We start from the raw sequence: 20313 nt of genomic DNA on the forward strand, positions 1-20313 counted from the left end.
TTCTCTGCACCAGTCCATTCTTCACCTCTCTAATCTACACCACTTCACTCTATGCCAATGCACTCTACCCCCACCAATCTACTATGCATCACTGCACTCTTCCTCACTGCACTCTACACCACCACTGCACCACTCCACTCTATGTCACCCTATTCTGCAACCCTGCATTCTATGCCCCTGCACTCAGCGCCACTGCACTTAACTTTGTACCATTCCACTGTATGCCAGTGCACTCTATGCCAATCCCCTATACGCCACCCTAATCTACTCTGCACCACTGCTCTGCACTCTACTCTAAAACTAAATGTTCTATATCACTGCACTCAGTGCCACTGCACTCAGATCTACTCCATTCTGCTCTGCACCACTCTATGCCACTGCACTCTATGCCAATGCACTCTATACCACTGTACTCAAAACCAGTTCCCTCTTCGCCAATCTACTGTGCCCCACTTGACTCTACACCAGTATACTCTATGCCACTGAAGTCTACACCATTGTACTGTCACTGTACTCTGCACCTCTGTATTCTACTCTGTGTCACTGCATTCTGTGCCACTCTACTCTGCAAAAAAACAATTGATGGGCAGAATGTTGAACAATGTCAAACATTCACCCCTGTACAGAGATCTGGGCCTAAATCCATAGTTTGTGTTGCTCCTGATGTTATTCCAAGGATCCTGCTCTCCATAGGAACAGTCCAACCCAAACTGCCAGGCCAGGTACTCCCTGGTTCGGAAACAAGCCTCCTGGGACCGGTTTGAGGTTTCACCCCTCATCAGCCAGGCTAGCTTGACTCCAGTGGCATGGAGAGCACGAGTCCATCGTCTGGGCATACCCATCCCAATCGGGGTGACAAAGGCAAAAAGAACAATTGATGGACAGAATGTAGAACAATGTCAAACATTTGCTACGGTACAGAGTTCTGGGCCTAAATCCATCGATGTTTTGCTCCCCGTGCCGTTCCAGTTTAAACTGAGCCATATGCAAATCAGTTTTGACTCTGCTCCCGATGGGCACAGTCCAGCCTGAACTGCCAGGCCAGGTCCTTCCTGGACTGGAATCAAGCATGCTGGGACCGGTTTCAGAGTTTCACCCCTCATCAGCCAGGCTAGTTCGACTCCAGTGGCATGGAGTGCACGGGACCCACGTCTGGGCATACCCATCCCACTCGGAGTGAAAAATGCGAACAGAACAATTGATGGACAGAATGTTGAACAATGTCAAATCTAGATCTTAATGTTTGCACGGTTCAGCATTCCATCCATCGTTTGTTCTTTTTTCTCTACTCTGCGCCAGAAGCCTGGAGCATCAACATTCCAATGTTTGTTAACAGCTGTTGCTGTGAAAAAAAGCCTCACGGTGCCCACGGGGATTTCAACCCCCTCAGGCTCTGTGATGCCTTTGTTTGAAAAATTAGAACATTCTGCCCTCTAGGGGTGGAATATTGTAATAGCTTTAGAGCCCTCCGTAGCAGGGTCTACCTGCCATTAAAAAGTCAGCACCCTTCTTAAAGGCTCTCGCCTTCGGCTCAGGCCTTTAACGATAGAGCGGGCCATTAATGGCCAGTAGAGCCCACTGCAGTGGGCTCTAAATTTATATTATAACATTGAAATGTTGGGAGCTTTATTGAAGACAATGGAGTCCTCCCGGCTTCTAATGGCTGATAAAAGCTCCAACATTCCAATGTTTGTTGTTCACAGTTGTTGCTGTAAACAAAGTCCTCATGGAGCCGAGGGGATTTAAGTTGCCTCAGGTTCACTGTTGTTAAAACATTCTGCCCTCTAGTGGCAGAATGTTCTAATAGCCTTATAGCCTGCCATAGCCTGGCTATAAGGGTCATTAAAGTCCACTCCCTTTTTAAAGGCTCTCACCTTCGGCTCGGGCCTTTAACGCTGGAGGGGGCCTTTAATGGCCGGTATGGCCAACTACGGCATGTTATAAGGCTATATTAAGAGTTGTATATGTGCGTATAAATGTTGTCTTTTGTTTTTTTCAAAAGGTTTTTAAGCAATGTTAGGAGGTATCATTTTTTCCTGCTCTCCACATTTGTTGGGTCACTAACACCGTAGTGAATAAATGAATCGATAAAAGAAATTGCAAAATGATGTGCTGGAAGCACTAACCAAAATAGGGAATAAGAACAAAGTTAAGAGTATGATTACACAGAAACGTGCTAGAAAATGTTTATACTAAACACAGAACAGAAATGGATAACGACGAAAATAAAAAGAAGAAAATGGCTTCTCTAGCTAATTGACTTTACATAAGACCTGTATTTCTCTGACAGGCTTGGGTTCATGATCTGGTAATTAACCTTTAAGCAGGATGCACAGCGATGTAGTTTATGATAAAATGCAAAAATAAACATACCTTGAGTCGCACCTAAGAATTATGTTAAGTTTGGAAACTGTGATTTGTATAAAAAAAAATGCATCCGGGTTACATGATCTTTTAGTGCTTGGCTTATAGGAATACTAACTGAATATTGAGGGGCATATTACCAACAACTAGCGATAATTATCGCTATGTTGGTTTAGCGGCAATATTTTTATCGCCGAGCTGCGGCGATTTTTATCGCTTAGGAACCTTGCTATTATCAAGGTTTATCTCCTAAGCGATAAAAATCGGCCGAAATGTGTGAATATCGCTTAAAAGTCAGCGATATTCATGCATTACCGAGCTAATGCTCTTAGCCATGTTATCCACCTACCATTGGATAACATGGCTAAGAACTGCTCAGGGGCAGGTGTTAGCTTTTGGAGATATTCGCACTTAGCGCGAATATCTCAAAAAGTTGGTAATAGGAGATAGCGATGTTAGCGACTGTTTCCAGTCGCTAACATCTTGGCACGCCCACTTTGCATGTCATTAGTGATAAATATCACTGACATGCAAAGCGGGGCCCAAGATGGTCGCTATCTCCTACTAGCTGTCGCTAACTGGTGTTAGTGACAGCTAGGTAATAGGGAGATAATTTTATCTCCGCTTTCTTGGCTTTTAAAGCCAAAAAAGCAGAGATAAACCCCCTTGAATTCTATATATTGTGCTACCGAAAGGATACCATCGGGCGTGATTGATAGACGCTTTCCGGTGCGGACACTTTGGGGATTTAGTCTTCATTTGGATGAGAACGTTTGGAGAAGTCGCGCTCTTTGATATAAGGTTGTTTTCACCAATATGGATAATTGCCATGTCTTACGTTTGGTGTAAGATATAATTGTAAATACGATTGTGAAACTAGGCTGGGATTTCTACCGACTGTGAATGCGGTAAAGTACTGGTTATTTTGTTTGCCCATTGTCCTGATGAGGCCTGAAACTGCTTGACAGGCCGAAACGCGTCGTCAGTTTATCATTGATTTCGACACCTCTTGTTTGACCTGGAAACAATATGGGATATATTCCCTAGGAGTTGGATTGACTTGAGAAGCCATATAAACATTTAGTTGTGCTTCACTTACTCCTATAGACACTTTTGGTGTTCGAGAAAAGGAATTAAGGTTACAAGAGACTTTACCAATTTTCCTTATTTGCAAATTACTGGGCTTCAGACACAACCCATGGATTAAGGGTCTACGATTGTACAACCTTTTTTTTGTTTGCTTGTATGTTGGGTTGAAAATTGCTCGATACAAGAATATATATTGTGTGATTCTTTGATGTGTATGACTAAAATACAAAAGATCTTAAAGAGATTCTTAAAAGATTACTAAAAAAGTATTATATATTATTTATGTGTTTTGTATTTCTTTTGAAAATAGCCACAAGATGAACATCTAAATAAATTAGTCGATTTAGTCAATATAAATGTGTATGATGGAGACAGATAATTGATGGTATCTGTTTCTCCAAATAATTGTGTTTAAATTTGAATACCATTGGCATCACTTGTATTTTGCTAGTCTATATTCACCCAGATGCCTATTGGTTGATTGGGTACCCCCTGTTGTTATTAGAGAAAATATTGCTGCCAGAATATCGACTGACCTAATATTAGGAAGGTAAATGTATATTGGTAACTGTACATTTGCTATACCATACTCCACTATGTCTATATTTCCTCAATGTCCATAGATGTGGAGTTAGGAATAATACATCTATAACTACCTAAATAGGTACCGTCACCATCATTCTGTAGTGTATATTTTGGCTACATTTTTTTGGTAGCACGCTAATGTGCTCGATTCTCTGACATATACCTAGTATATGTGCTGAAATGTAAACAGTATAATTGTCAAGCAGTGCACACTTTTATGCGAAAAAAACTAGTTTTGCAAATTGAAAAATTCTGGCTTCTTGGCTAAATTCTGAAGTGATTGGAAATAACCAGGGCAGCTCTGTGCACAGGCAGAGGACAGATGGCCGGGGACAGTCTCTCTCCCTAATGAGGCGACTCCTTCGCCAGCACAAAGCAGGGTCCTGCAAACCTCGTGTACATTTCCAATTAACCCCTGAGAGATGTACTGCTCTTTCACCCAAGCAACTCTTTGATGAAATCAGATGAAAAGGCTTCGGACAAAGGCCTCAACTAAGTCATACAAGGCTCCAAGTTGAAGTAGACATTTCATTACACAAAATAGGTTGATGAAAGCTATAGTTCGGGCTGAGCTGCCCAAAGCACACGCTGACCCCACACCACGCAGGGGGCAGAGGCACGAGCGCACACAGGAAGTATTTCACATAGAGTCTTAGAGGAAAGCATATCAAAGCCCAAACTCCGCGGCTGTCCACTGGAATTCAACTCGTGTTTGCTAATTTAAGGTAACTGAAAAAGTGCTCGAAAACTTGGGAACATGTGCGCCCCCCTACCCACGTGCCAAGCTTCTGCCCCTGCTAGGGCTTGATTAATTCCAAGCTTGAAAAGGTATTAGCAAAGTCACTAGGTCTCATCTTTGGCGTTGCCAGTGTTTTTGCTGATGCTGTGCAGCAACAGCCAAAAAATAACAGAAATGTTTACTGCCGATTATAAAAAATGTCATTAAAAAAAGGCAGATTGTGATGATTTACAGACATGTATGCGTCTCAACATATGGGTATGCATGCATCATGATGAAGCCGTTCCAGGATGGCAAATGCCTATATTGGAGTGATACACCGAAAGAATATACTAAAAGAGCGCAAAAGCACATTATTTGAAAAGAGGTGTTCTAGCAGCAAATTGCAGCTGCGGGGCACCAAAAAATTGCAAGCATTGGCAAGACCAATAAGTCTCGCTATGGGAGTTACCGATTTGCCAATGCATTTTGGCAGTGCTGTGCAGCATTGGAAAGAGGCTGTGCAGAATGGACTAAATAGAAAAAAATAGAAAAAAGACATGTTGACATGTTCGCAGAGGCTTCATCATTTTGTGCATGTGCATTATTATGCATGCATGCTATAACATGGGGTGGTTGCCATTTTTTATATTCACCAGTCCGAGATGGATCAATAAATAATAAAAATGTGAAAAAAGTAGCAGATTTTTTTTTAAAAAGGGGGGTGACAGCTGTAGTTTGCTACCTGGACCGCTCCCATTCCTTCAAAAAACATTTTAAAAAAGAGGATGTATTTTGGATGGCCATAAACAATCAAAGGGAGTGGAAGAGTTATTTTGCAACAGGAGGAGACATCACCAAAATTGTTTTGAGACCCTCAAGAGTGCTGTTCCGCCAAAGGTATATTTTCCGATGGCCTACTTTCACACTGATCGTTAATCATTGGGTCTTTTCCTCCACCAGGAGGGATTGTCTCCAGAATCTGAGACTCTGTGGGATCCACCATGTGAATAAAAAAGGTTAAAAATGCCTCCTACCATTAATAAGGATACGTTTTGTTAGGAAAATAGAAGGTAGGATTAAAAGAATGGAAGATTTGAAAGAGAAGTATTAGGTGTCTCTTACATCTATCTCTGGAAGAGCCAAGGTAACATGTTTCAGCCAGCTTTGCACCTTGTGGGTCGATGGCTTTTGTCAGGACCTAAAGGTTATTTCATAGGATCCCTTCATAAAATCAAATTAAATCAAATGGGACACTTTCCCTTCGATTGTTTAATTTATTTTCTTCTTTTGTTCATATGGTACTCTTTGTCCTGTCTTAAAAAAGAGGCAAATGACATGGGAGAAATATGCTATATATTAGAATATTGTACTTATATTGTCCCATATCTTTCATAACAGTGAAACTACCCAATAGCTTGTATGCCTTTGTACTTTCATTCCATTTGAATGTGAACGCCATTAACCTTTGCGGTTGTTCGCTTATGTGTGCAAATATAATCGTTGCTCAGGTATTCCTTACTAGGACACCCGTATGGGTAAAAAAAAAAAAATAATACCTGTTGCTTAGTGGGCTTTCTGCCCTGGAGGGCAGATCAGGGGCCGTGATGTTTTTTGGGGGGTGGGGACATTGGCAGGCCCATTTTGGGCAGCCCCCACCGATACATATAAAAATAACCTAAGCCCTGGTGCCTAGTGGGCTTTATGCTCTCCGGGGGGGGGGGGGGGGGGGGGCAGATTAGGGGCTATTGCCACCATCTGCCTTCTGGGGAGGGGGGGGGCAGAAAGACTTTGACATTTTTAGAGGGGAAGTTGGGGACATTGGCCTGCCAATTGTGGGCAGCCCCCACCCATCATCTATAAAAAAAGTTATCCATTGTGTCTAGGGTGCTTTCTGCCCCCGGGGGCAGAAAGACTCAGGGGGATATTCTCAAGAACGTATGATAGTTACCACAAAATTAGCTTAACACAACTCTTCACATCCAAGTCTATCGCGGGAAAATAACTCCATGTTAATGTCATATTCTCAACCCGGCTGTACCATGCGATAGGCTTGCGATAAAGCGTCAAATGTTCACGATAAATTCAACGCGACGCCGCAAAAATGCGAAACACGAACGCAAAAAAAGTTGCGATGAGGTCAATCCCGATACAAAAAGCAGCAAAAACCAGCGACAGGCCTGCAATCCCCACGCGTCACGTGGGAAAAGGCACCATAAAAGCAGAACAAAAACAAAGGGAAACAAAAAGAAACGGCCTAGCACCATGGATGCACCTGGACCCAGTGCAGAGGTCAACACGAACCCCACAAGCCGCACAGACCACCAGCAAGGAACAACGGGGTCGGGGAAGGCCAAGGAGAAGAGAGAGAGGAAGACGGGGTGCAGTCGGCAGTAAAACCAGATCAGCGTCACGAAGGTGACAAAACACTACCATCAACTGAACTACAGTTAGACAAACATGAATGCAGTCGGAGTGTCGAGGAGGTTAATGGAGGAGGTCAAGAGGCGCTGGCATGATGTGAAAAGCTTTGCCAAGCACAAACCTGCTGCAGACAGAAAGGCAGCAATGGCGACAGGAGGTGGGAGTCCTGCGCCAATGGAGGAGCTGAAGGAAACGGAGGCCACAATCAACAGTGTGGAGACGGTGCAAGGAGTTGGGAGTCCGGACACAGCTCAATAGGACTTGACACAACATCAACAGGGTGAGTAACGACCAGGGACTGGGGGGACGGGGCAAGATGGGCACAATGGCACACATGCACAACGATGTGTAGCACACTGCACACCCACAATGACCCTGGATCATGTCCCTGATCCCCGTGACACACTGCAGCATACACACATAGCAATAACAGCACACCCACATTGACGACAATGTGGCACAATGTGCAACCCTGACACTGCAGAACAGAGGACACAACTGGGTCCGCTCATGCGCAAAAACAGGCCAATTACATCTAAAATAGCAGGAAACTGTGAGATGGAATTGTACGCGTACAACCTCACATCCGTCATGTATTCCAAATGTCCACTGCCCCGCATCAAAATCCAGCACCTCCCAAACAGTCACAATGTACATTGTCATACATTTAAATAAGAACAATGCATTTAAATAAGAACAATGCATACATACATGTAAACACAATGTCAACATGCATCTCCCCTTCACATTGCAGAGGGACACATAACACCTCTGGCAGAGCAGACCAGACAACTCATCAGTGATGCTGGAGAGGACCACCACATCTTCGACACCGACGCCCTACAACAGCACATGGACATCCTAGGCAACCCACTCCCAAGAGCATGGCAGCCAAGCTACATAGAGGAGACCTCAACCCCTGCACAGACCAAACAGCAGGAAGCACCGGCCAGCACAGCTGGCTCCCAACACTTCACCGAGGCACACACAGTGTTCCAATGCCAGGTGCCAGAATGCCAAATGGAGGTGGCCGAACAGGTGCAGTGGGGTCAGAGCTCATGGAAGCCGAACTAGATCACATACATGGGTGTCTCATTCTCATCAGGGACCACCTACACCCCACAGAGGAGACCCACACTGTGACACAGACACATGCATTTGCACATTTCCTATACTAAACCACGCCCAGAGCCCCGCCATTATCATTCACACACCCAATCTGGACCGCGTACGACGGCCCAGTCCACTCCTCTTACGTATTGAGTGGGTGATGACAAAGCTACAGGTCCAAGGTCTTACCCGCTGCCTGCGGTGACATGGTTGCGTCCGCTGTACACAGCACAACGTAATTTTGTAGGGCCCGGGGCTCTCATACATACATTATGACCACACAGACACACTCAGATAGTTTGTGGAGCTGGCTACAGGTACGTGCGCCTGGCCCCTTTATTGGCAGGGCCACATGTACACTGACACCTGTGCTGGATGTGTGTGGGGTGAGTGTAAGCCAGTCCTCACGGAGGGGTTGGTGCTGGCAACAACTTGAACAGTGAACACTATTAAAATGGAAACAGAAAACACCAGCATTACAGAGACAACTGCAGAGCACCATGGTGGTAGCCGGAGCAAGTACAGAGGTCACCCAATATGCAAGCAGAAGTGTCCATGAGCTGCAGTGCACTGAGGTTGGGGCACTAGAGTTGAGCGCGCTCATGTGAAGAAATTGTCCCGGATTGTGCGCTTTTGGGATATTCCTGATGCAGCTGCAGTGGGGTGTGTTACACCTGCATCATCTTCCTCATCATCGTCCCAGGTCTCCCACACTGCCTGAGGTGAAATTGTTGCGTAACCTTGGGTTGCGGTGCACTGAGTTAGCGGCACTTGGAGTGCTGAGCAGGATATCAGGCAGATTACGGCACCCACGACAGTTGTGAGCAACTCAGTTAGTATGCCAGTACCACTGTTTCGACTCTGGCAGTTGGTGTTTGGAGGTGGTGCTGATGGTGGTGTGTGCCTCCTGCGGTGATGCGACGTCCGGGTCGGTCAGGACTCGATTTGATGTGTGAGCCCTGGTAGACTGCAGTTGAGGCCGGAGGCAGCGGGCATCACAGGGCCACAGACACATGGCGTTGATGACCCCAAGGCCACCGACCCAGAGGCCATCCAATATCTCATCAGACAGGGTCCCCGACTTGAGCTGCACAGAGTTAGTGGTCCAGGATGCACTGCGGCCGGCACAGGCACACTGCCACGGGACAGTGACTTGCGGTGCACTGAGGTAGGGCCACGCGGACTGAGCAGGTCTTCATCGATGTCGAACGTGAATGTGGCAGAGGGTTGTGGGGGACAGTGGAAGGTGACCTTCAGGGCATGATGCAGAGGGCAGAAGCCATCAGGAAGCAGCAAATAGAGGAATGAAATGCTACTGCCTCGTTATTGCTACCAAGTCGGTATCAGTCCATGAGGATGAAGACAACCCCCAGTCCATAGACTCAGACGCCACCAAAGTTCAAACAGAGAGTGTCCATGGATGTCGGGAAACAGACTTAGTGGCACCAGGGCTGAAAGGGGATGCAGTCTGCGATGAAGCCGGTACAATTATATAAACTCTGCCATGAAGAAATCAAGACTCAGTTCCTAATGTGTGACCTACTCGACCGCAGTGTGGGCCGGAGGCAGCGGCCAGCAGGGGCCCACAACCACATGTTGTTGGCTTGCGATGCACAGAATTAGTGACACCAGAGCAGTTGTTGGTAGTGTTAGATCACCTCCATAACGATGATCCTTTTTTACTCCGGACTGAAACGCGTCTTCCTCTTACGCCTCTCCTTGTGTGCAATGATATGACCTCTGCCATTGGGAAATCAAGACTCAGCTCCAAATGTGTGACCTACTGGACCGAGTGTAGGCCGAAGCCAGTGGTCAGCAAGGGACCACAAACACGTGTGGTTGGAATGCTATACACAGAGTTGGTGGCACCTGATCGAAGGGAGTATAGTGACATCAAACGTCCCATGAACATATGAACTCGGCCACCATGTTATCAAGATTCAGTTCCAATTGTGTGACCTACTTGACCGCAGTGTAGGCCGGAGGCAGCGGTCAGCGCGGGTCAACCGCTGTTCAGCAGCTCCTCCTGGTACTCTAACACGCGACGTTAGAATGGCATGTGGAGATGATTTGTGGTTGACAGAGGTAGAGGCACCGAGCTGTTAGGGTGTGCAGGCAGCGACGATGCCGTGTCCTGCCTGGTATGGACTGTAATGGATTGGTGTGGGGCCTGCTGGCCTGCAGTGTAGGCCGAAGGCAGGAGTCAGCACCGGCCCATAGACACTTGTGGCTGGAAAGCTATGCACAAACTTGGTGGTACCACATCGAAGAGAGTATAGTGATATAAACTCTGCCATGAATAATTTCCTAGGCCGTTGTGTAATCAAGACTCAGTTCCAAATGTGTGACCTACTTGTCTGCTGTGTCTGTCGGTGGAGTACATCAACGAGTAAGGAGTACTATGGGCCAGTGTTGCGGAGGCTGTGCTGGCCTGAGAAGGCTGCCAAGGTCGCGGGCCTCAGGCTTGAAGCTTGCACCAGCACGTGGTGGGCCCACTTTGACACACACCAGTATCGGCAGGTGAGCAGTGATGCCTGGATGCGCAGGGTCAGGCAAGACGGGACCGGGAACCAGCCGCCCGGGGTGCAGCAGGCGCACAGGATCGCAGGCACCACAGCACACGGTGACGGCCTCGTGGTGGGGTGAGAGGCGCCGCCCTGCCAGACACTTTGGGCATTCCGGAAGAGAACCACGCCCAGAGCTACGTGCTTTTTATTCACACCCCTACGCTAGCCTGGCTTATTCCCGGTCAGCCCACTCTGCTCACGCTTACAGGGGGGACGTAACAAGCTACATTTCTATGATCTTCTCCACTGGCTTGGGTGGCATCGTTGCGACCACTGTCCAGTACACTCCAAACACCAGCAGTGTATGTCGACATGGATATGTCTGTGGTCTGCATACTGCAGTCTGTCCAGTACATCCACGCCACACTTGGCATTGTGTACATTCTTATTCACCAGTCACTTGCCTCCTTCGCACATGCCTGGTTCCCACCTCTCCCCACAATCTGCTACTGTGTGGCTGCGGTGCAATGCCGTTGATGGCTCATGTACATGGCTACCCCAGGTTACCACAGTAAGTTGTGCTGTCATGACTGGTGGATGGGCAAGTTGTTTAGCATGTTGTATGTGATTTAGTAACGTGTGCATTCCCAGAGTTTTGAGTTGCATGATTGTGGAGTTGGGGTGTGTGGTGTGTTCATTTTGGTTCTTGCCAATGAGCAGAGCATTTCTGTAGGTGCCATCCTGGAAGCCCCGGTTGATGATGGACTGTCGGTAGATGTTGGAATCATGCACACAGCCTTGGTAGTTGGCGATGAAATTGGTGGATAGTCCTCGGTGGTCCACTATTGCCTGCACATTGATTGAATGTGTGTGCTTTCTGTTGCAGTAATTGTATGCAGTTTCGACAGGGGGCACAAGTAGGACATGTGTGCAGTCTATTGCCCCCAATACGTGCAGGAAGCCAGCTATGGCATAGAAGTCTTGCTTGGTCTCCAGCTGTTCCTGCGCAGTGTGGGGGAAGTGAAGGTGCTGGGGTACCAAGCTGATGATGGCATCCAAGACAGTTGTGAAGATGGGCTGGCTGTGAGACTCCTCCGACTCAGGCAGTTGTTGGTTGGAAGGTACCAGTAGCCAACAGGGGCAGCACAGCCAGCAGCTTTGTCTGAGGTGTGATGTTGGTTTTCCAGTGTGTTGGTACTGTCAACCTGTGGGCAATGATGTTCAGGATGTGGAAGATGGTTGTCCTTTTAAGCCTGTTGTGGGCAATGACATCCTCTGGTTGTAGGTCTGTGAGGCTGGTGCGCTTTCTGAAGTTTCGCTGTCTTTGTCTGCGCTGCCTCTGTGGTAGTCCGGGGGGGGGCAGGGGAGGGGTTCTGGGGTGGAGGCCATGGGTGTGGTGGGTGTTGTGGCCCTCTTGGGTGTCTGAGCTGCATCTTCATTGGCTCCATGGCATCTGTTGTTCTTCTGGTGTGGCTCTGGGCTGGGCTCCCTTTTGTGGTGAAGGTTGTCGTCCGACTTTAAACCAGGTCAGAGCAGGTGTTATATTGCACCTTATCGTTTTGTGTTCTTATCGCCAATCTTGCTGGTCGTTGAGAATGTTGCGAAGTGGTGTGTTTGCTGTTTTTTGCATGGGAATCCCTACTCTGCATCTCATTAACGATAGATGCTGGGGTCATCTGTGGCGATGTTTTTGGTGGCTGCTATTGCAGGTTAACTGGTGATATGGGCTGTTAGCAGCGGCTTGTACCTCCTGCAGCAATCCCTAAGCAGGGATCCACTAGGGAGGGGTACCATTGGACAGGGGAGACTCTCCCCTTTCCAATGATACCTGTCCTTTGTGTTTCGGTGTTCGGGGGTCGGAGATAGCCCCAGGAGCACTGAAACAGTGAAACTGTAACTACATTTCAGTTTCTTTTTCAATGTTATGACGTCAGCGCGCCATGCACGCGATCGCCATTACATGAAAATAATAAAAATGCCTCCAGAGGTAGAGGTAGCTCTTCCCCACCTCTCGAGGCAATAAAAAACAAGCATTGGCTTAGCCAATAGGTTTTGCATTTGGGACCTTATACATGTTTTACCAGACCTATTGACTTTGCCAATTTGTTTAGGCTATGTTGTAGAACTGCCTGGTAAACAGCTGCTCATTTGCAGACCTCCTGAAGAGTAAATTGTGCTTGCTTTCTGGTCTGTTCCCGTGTGTTTGGATAGTGCACTTGGAAAGAGCCTTTGGTAATTTGTCAATAATAAAAATACATCTTTGATTGCTTTGTGTCCTTTATTTTGATAGTAGGCACCTTATAGTTGAATGGTTTTGGCATGGGCCTTTTAAGGATATGAACATTAGTGCACATTAACACACCAGTAGGATGTACAAATAGATACACAACACCGCTTACGATTAAAACAACAAGAGTATAGAGATGTAGTAGCAGAGGCGGTTAGGATCAAACACAAACCTACACAACACCGGGTTTATGAACTGAGGGAGCGATCGGGAAAATTACTTACCTGGCTAGATCGGCGAGAACGAGTCAAGCTTTCGCAGCCTATTATTCACAATTATACTCATCCAACGTAGTGAACTCGAAACAGGGCTCCCTAACCTTCCTAGCGGACAGACCACTCCTGGCCCTTGCTCCTGATGAAGTATCACTCTTAGACAGCGAAAAAAAGGAAGTGAAGCAAGCCATCCGAGCACTACAACCGGGAAAAGCTACGGGCCCAATGGTATGCCAATAGAACTATACAAACTCACGGCATCCACCATCGTGTCCTATCTTTTGAAAATGTTTGAAGTAGGCAGAAAAGCTGGGCCCCCTCGCTACCCCTGCCACTAAGGCAAAGAATCTGGAAGTCATTTTTGACATCACACTGTCCTTCTCCCATCATGTGAAAGCGATCACTTCATCCACTTGCTATACATTGAAGATTCTGAGGAAGATTTTTCCATCCATACCGCCAAGACCTTCAGAAAACTGTGGTTTCTGCATTAGTCTTGTCAAGGCTTGACTACTGTAACAGCCTTCTGATCAGTATAAATAAAGCACTTCTTGTGAAATTGCAGGTTTTACAGAATTCTGCTGCCTGTTTGCTCTTTGGTATCCCAAAATATTCCTCATCCAAGCTGGCCCTCAAAGCTTTACATTGGCATCTAGTGACTGACCATTTCCACTGGTATACCCCGACCAGAAATTTGAGGTCTTCCTCACACATGATAGTGAAGGTTCCCAAACCTCGTTTATCAAGCTGGGGTGGTAAAAGCTTCTTAAATATCACAACCAGACTTTGGAATTGTCTGCCTTACAAACTTAAAAACTCGTCCTGCTTGATGTCTTTTAGGAAGGGCCTGAAGACTTGGTGATTTACTGCTTAGTTTCAGAATTTTCAAGCTCTAGCCTTTAATTTAATCTCAGTTATGGGCTGATGTTGGTTGACAGGCGCCTAGACACCCCAGGGTATTAGCTGCGCTGTATAAATAAATAAATAAATAAATAAATATGGGCACACTCCCAGAGAAACAGAGGCTTGCCTCAGTGGTTGTAATCTATAAGAAGAGTAGACCACCAAAAGAATGTGCCACTTATAGGCCCATCTCCTTATTGAATGTAGAACTGAAGATACTAACCAAATCCCTTGCCCTCCGTTTGACTCTACTTATGATGAAATTGGTCCATCCTGATCAATCAGGTTTTATCCCTGGCCGCAATACGATGCTAAATCTATGCCGACTCCAAGGAGTCTTGGGTCGGGCAACCAAAATCAAAGAGGACGCAGTGATTCTGTTACTCGACGCCCGCATGGCCTTTGATACCGTGGAATGGCCAAATCTTGTTGCTGTGCTCCACCACATGGGCTTTGGCCCTATGTTTTTATCCTGGTTGCGACTACAATTCTCACAGCCCTTGGTGCGTTTAGTGGTGAATGGTAGAGTGTCAGAGGTTTTTCCCCTCCGTTGAGGAACATGGTGGGGCTGCCCGCTATCTCCCTTAATTGTTGCAATGATCCTCGAAACCCTAATGGAGTGGGTCAGAGAGGACCTCTCAGATTAGGGGCTTGAGCTGGATGGAGAACTGGGAGGACAGAATATCGCTTTATGCCAATGACATTCTTCTTTATATCGCCTCCCCAGGTCTTCCATCCCCAGACTAATGAGTATCCTGTCGATCTTTGGGGTATACTCCGGATATCTAATTAACTGGTCCAAGTCAGTGATATTCATGCTCCATGGGCCTGCGCCCCGCCTCCCACCGGGATGTGAAGCCTGTGCCATCACAGAGAGTTTTCGATACATAGGCATTCACGTTACTACTGATCCCAAGATATTTATAGCCAAATATTTGACTGGTCTCTTGACTCGTCTTAAAAGTGATGTGAGACTTTGGAGATCTCTCCCGCTCTCTTTATTGAGAAGAGCAGCACTATTCAAAATGATGGTATTGCCCTGTTTTCTCTACATGTTGCAGAGTTCCCCCTTCCTGGTACCTGATACATACTTCAAAGCAATAAATAGTTAAATAAGGACCCTGCTGTGGGATGGAGTATCGTCCCTTGCATTGCTTTGGTAAAAGTGACCCCGGTGGTATGACAGAGGGATAGCTCTAAATGACCTTCAATTATACTATACAGCAGCCCAACTAACGACTGTCAACTCTTGGGCTCACCAGCCCAGAGAGGAACCAGCCTACCGAATGGACTACCTGGTTTTTCAACCGGGAGGATACCACCGAGCTCTTTACACCAATCCATGTCATCTCCCTCAGTCTAGAGGGCCTGACAGATCTAATGGTCACCCTTTGGCACACAACCCTACGAAAATTGGGGTGGGAAAAAAAGAGTACACGGGCCATGCCTTTATGGGATGCAGAACTTCTGGGCACAATGACAAAGAGGCAGGGATTCAATAAGTGGGACCGGAAAGGGACCTCTACGGTGGGGGGACATATTTACAACAGGAGGGGTGATTCTATGTGCTGACTTACAAAAAACATACAAATTAGCCCATGGAGGCCTTCCGATATCTACAAATCTGACGTGTCCTTCAGGCAGTACTTCCCCCTGATGAAGCCCTACCGGAATAGTCTCCTCTGGAGGACAGACTGTTGGAGGAACACCTCTCCACCAAGGCGATTTCACTCACATACCGAAAACACATAAATAACTCTCCTGACACTCTCCCAGCTCCAGAAAAACTGGGAAACAGACTTGGAAGATTTCAAGGCGAACCGTAGGTAGAAGCCCTGGCTTCACAGCAAGAGATTGCTGTGCGACTATGCTTTTGATTAGTGCAACTAAAAATTTTTTACAGAGTCTACGTTTCCTGCACAGCACAGGTAAAAATAGGCAGACCGATGGACATGATGTATCTCAGGGAATGTGATCAAGTAGGAACATTTTTCCATAGATTATGGGAATGCCCAAATGTCCAAACCTACTGGAGTGCGGTCCTAGCATGCATGAATGAATTCAGAGGTATAACCACGAGGTTATTGGCCAAAATATGCCTCCTTAACATCTGGGAGGCCAAAGATCTATCGCGGGTAGACCAAATCTGGGTTACACTGGGCATGATGGTAGCTAAACGTAATATTGCACAGATGTGGAGGGTGGGGTAACAACTCCATCCCTTAACGAATTGAAGAGAGACTTGGATTGGTGAATGGTAGCGGAGAGATCTGTAAATGAAAGCAGGGGTTATCCCAAGAAATGGGGGATCTGGGCTTGATATTATACAAAAGAGGGAGCCTATGTACCGCCCGAAGGCCAAGGGCTTCAGATTCCATAACTCAGGAACAAGCAACATGACTGGGTTGTGGGTGCTGAAGGTGTCATCCTGTTCACTTGACTATTATCAATTATACGTGTACAAGACTGTTGCCCTGCAAACCTACCTATATCAATTGATGAACACTGTACTAAGTCAGAAATGTGATACCAACTGTTATAATTTGTGCTTTCTTATTACCTGTGTTACAACAAGCATACGTCAGGTGGTGCATAACCTTCTGTTAATAAAAATATATATATTTTTAAAAAGGGGTAGAGAGCTGCGTGCCCACCCACCCACCTTTGCCATCTACGGGCCCAGGGACCACCTCCACTCTCACTGGGGCTTGGACAATTTTGGAATGGGGAGGAGGGCCCCGTCCCAGGCTGTTTTTGGACCTGAGGACCTCCGCCTCCCCGGGGCAGGCCCTGCAATAAGAAAGGAAGAGAGTCCCTCCTCTTGGAGCCTTTAATGGACCTAGGGACCACCATCCCCAGGGCTGTCTCCCTATGTCCGAGGGACATATTAGTTTGCTGTCACTTGGCGGGAGCTAGGAGAGGTCCCTCCAAGCAAAAGCAAGCAGTAAGTCCGCTTGCAGCGGGCGGAAGCAGGAAAACTGCTCCCGCTCACTGGGAGCAGACTTTTAATCTGTTTACCTGTCCACTGTGAAGCAGGTAGGATAACAGATGAAAGAATTTCTCCTGCATGTAGGGAGCAGCATTTTTGGCTTGAGCCACTGTGACTGTAGCCACTGACACACATGCACAGCTAGTCCTATCCATACCTACACAAGCACCATCACCCCTCTCTCACTGTGATATCTACAGCCACTGGCATCCCAACTCACACATTAATTCCTCATGCCTGTGAAACAAACAGGCATGCCTGACCCCCTACACCTGCAAAAGACCTATGACATGCTGAATCCACAGGCACTGGAAATGCACTGTGCTTAAAGCACATGTACTGTTGATGTGAAACAGCCTTTACAACGTGGCCGTTACCACGCATTAATTTACCATGCATCCATTACATTGCATATGCCTTACCATGCATGTCTTTATCATGCTGGAGGCGGGGAGCTGGTCGGGACCTTAAGGTTCCCCCCACCTTCCCTAGCAGGGCACACTGGATGCCCAGTTTGTGCTTCAGGGCCAAAATCGTACCAAGAAGAGGGGCCACACAGCCCCATCCCCTTCTGTAAAGTGACAAGTGGGATCTTTCTTGTTTTCTCCTGGTGGGAGCAGAGTCCATATTTCTCCCTCTAAATTACTACGAGTATGCAAATGTACAAAATCACCTGGAAGCCTCTCATGTTTGGCCCCACCCCGTCCACCTTAGTAGTATGCAAAAGTCTTCCCATCTTTTGACAGTATAATAGACAGCTTACCAAAAGTTCCCCCACCGTGCTTCCTGAAGATTTTGGTGATGCCTTCTTGATTAGGCCTGATGGTAAACTCTGTTCCGTTCGCAGAGTTTTCTGCAGTCCATGCTCCGAAGAGCTCGTGGAGTGCAGAAAGCTCTGCTCCACGTAGTGCCGCAGAGTTTTTCTCCGCTCACGTTCGCGAAAATTAAGTTGACGAACACAAGCTGCCGCACGGGTAGAATTCCTACCTGATCGGCAGGAAGATCAGCACAAATGGCAGTTAGCACAGCACTCCACCACTTGCGGAACTTTGCAGAGTTTTTTTGTCACTTTGCAGAGTTCCGTGTAGTGAAACTCCGCGAACTTTGCCTAGGTCTGTTCTTGATGCGGTGAATATGAGGATATCTGCACCACAAAAAAGAAGCACTTACTTTATATGGGTAAGAGGAAGTGCCCTTGTTTGGTGGAGATTCACCTCTTTGTAGTCTCGTCATTTCTCTATAGGAGAATTCATGTTATCACAGACATCTGGAAGAAGACAGAAGAGGAATTATCACGTTGACGATATTAAATGCACATAAGGTCACTGGAAACATTTCCACTGGTCCATTACCCAGTAGTAGAAAGTATTCCAGTTGGGTAGACATTTTGTGCAATACTGTGGACTCTTGCTGGATAAAGGGGGAGGTGAGGTTCTGTTCTGGCTCTCACTCACACAGCTACTGACACACCCACACAGACACTCAGACAACCTCTCACATACCCATTCAGCCACTCTCACATCACTCATAGACCCACACAGCCACTCACATGCCCACTCACCCACCCATACAGTCACGCGCACACCCACTACTACACCCACAAATCACTCACAGACTCATACAGTCACTCATACACTCACTCTCACATCCACATAATCAGCAACTTCCAAGATGGCCGGCGGACCGGAGCCCTGAACAGGAGCTCTCGGGCTGCGGCATCAATTCTTTGGAATAACTCTCCCTGACCTGCCCCCACCGATACCATACTGAATCCGGAGACCCTGCTCACCTCATCGGTTGCTTCAGTTGCGCACTTGAGCAACAACTGACCCTTCCACTGTCGTCCGAGCTCTGGTCCCTATCCTCGGAAGATCCTCTTCCAACTGCTCTCTCTCTCCGGAGCCGCGACGGGGTGGTATTTGAGCTGCCTGGTCTAGCAAGGAGCAGATTGTGCGAACTCCATTGAGCCCTGAAGGAGGAGACACTCAAGCCGACAAATCACTCTTACCAAGGCACAATTTCGAGCCGAAAAGTACAGTTTTTGATCATCGCTTCGGCTTTAATATGGCCGACGCTACTGATCACAGCACCGCGAACTTCTTCTGTTCTCTTCACTGTACGGCTGATTCTTGCTGAAGAAAGCAATTTGTGACCCTCTGATTAAGGTACCCTTTTTGGCTTTACCTTCTCTGCGCTGTTTTTCGCCCCTCGCGGCGACCGCTCTGGAGATACTGCCGATGACTGCCTGACTTTAAAATGGCGGCCAAATTTTCCCTCGATCCGCATCTACCTTCTTCTCAACGCAATATTTGCTTCCCGTGTTATTGCGGACCCCAAAGTTTGACAGCGTTCTCTTCACTTTGTGGTCCCTTGACCCACTTTAATCTGCTCTCTCACCCAATTTAGTCCACAAGTGTAACTGCTTTTGAATAAGCTACGATCAAAATGGTTCCCAAAACATGTTAATGTACTGGTCTCTACCTGCTGCCTTCAACATTTGCTGCATTGGGACAGCAGTCTCCCAGGCTTCTGAACCAGGGACCCAACTCTAAATTCCCCCTACTGCTGTGAGGGTCTTTCTCTACCAGCCCGACTGTCCCTAAGATGGCCGCCATGAGTGGATCCTTCGCCAAAGCTCACATTCTCCCCTTGTTGGGGAGGGATCCAGCATCTGTGCTCTGGAGTTTTAGAGACCTCTCTGAGAGAGACCACAGCAACTAGGGAGTCACACACAGCAGAGGATTGGGAATGATCCCACTACCGCTCGGAGCCCAGCTCCGCACATCGTGTCCAGCGCTCACGATGGAACTTTTTGACGAAGCTCCTCTAGGTGGAATCTAGAACCTTCTGTATGTACTGCTGGGCCCGAGCAACCTTTGGCCAATGACTGGTGGAGCTGTCCTATGCAACTATAGAGGAGTTGGACTCTGGTTCACCCCTCAGCCGTCACCTACCCAGCCGGACATCGGACACTGTTTTTCTTTGTCTCCCTGTTGTATTTCCTACCCCCTCCCTCCTATGTTTATGCTATGCATTTGTAACTTATGTAACTATGCTCCAGCAACTGATGTAACTTTGTAACTATGTTCTGAAACTATGTACTTCCTCATGTAAAGCGCTCT

The sequence above is a fragment of the Lissotriton vulgaris genome, chromosome 5, assembly GCF_964263255.1.
Source record: "Lissotriton vulgaris chromosome 5, aLisVul1.2, whole genome shotgun sequence".
In the NCBI taxonomy this organism is placed as follows: domain Eukaryota; kingdom Metazoa; phylum Chordata; class Amphibia; order Caudata; family Salamandridae; genus Lissotriton; species Lissotriton vulgaris.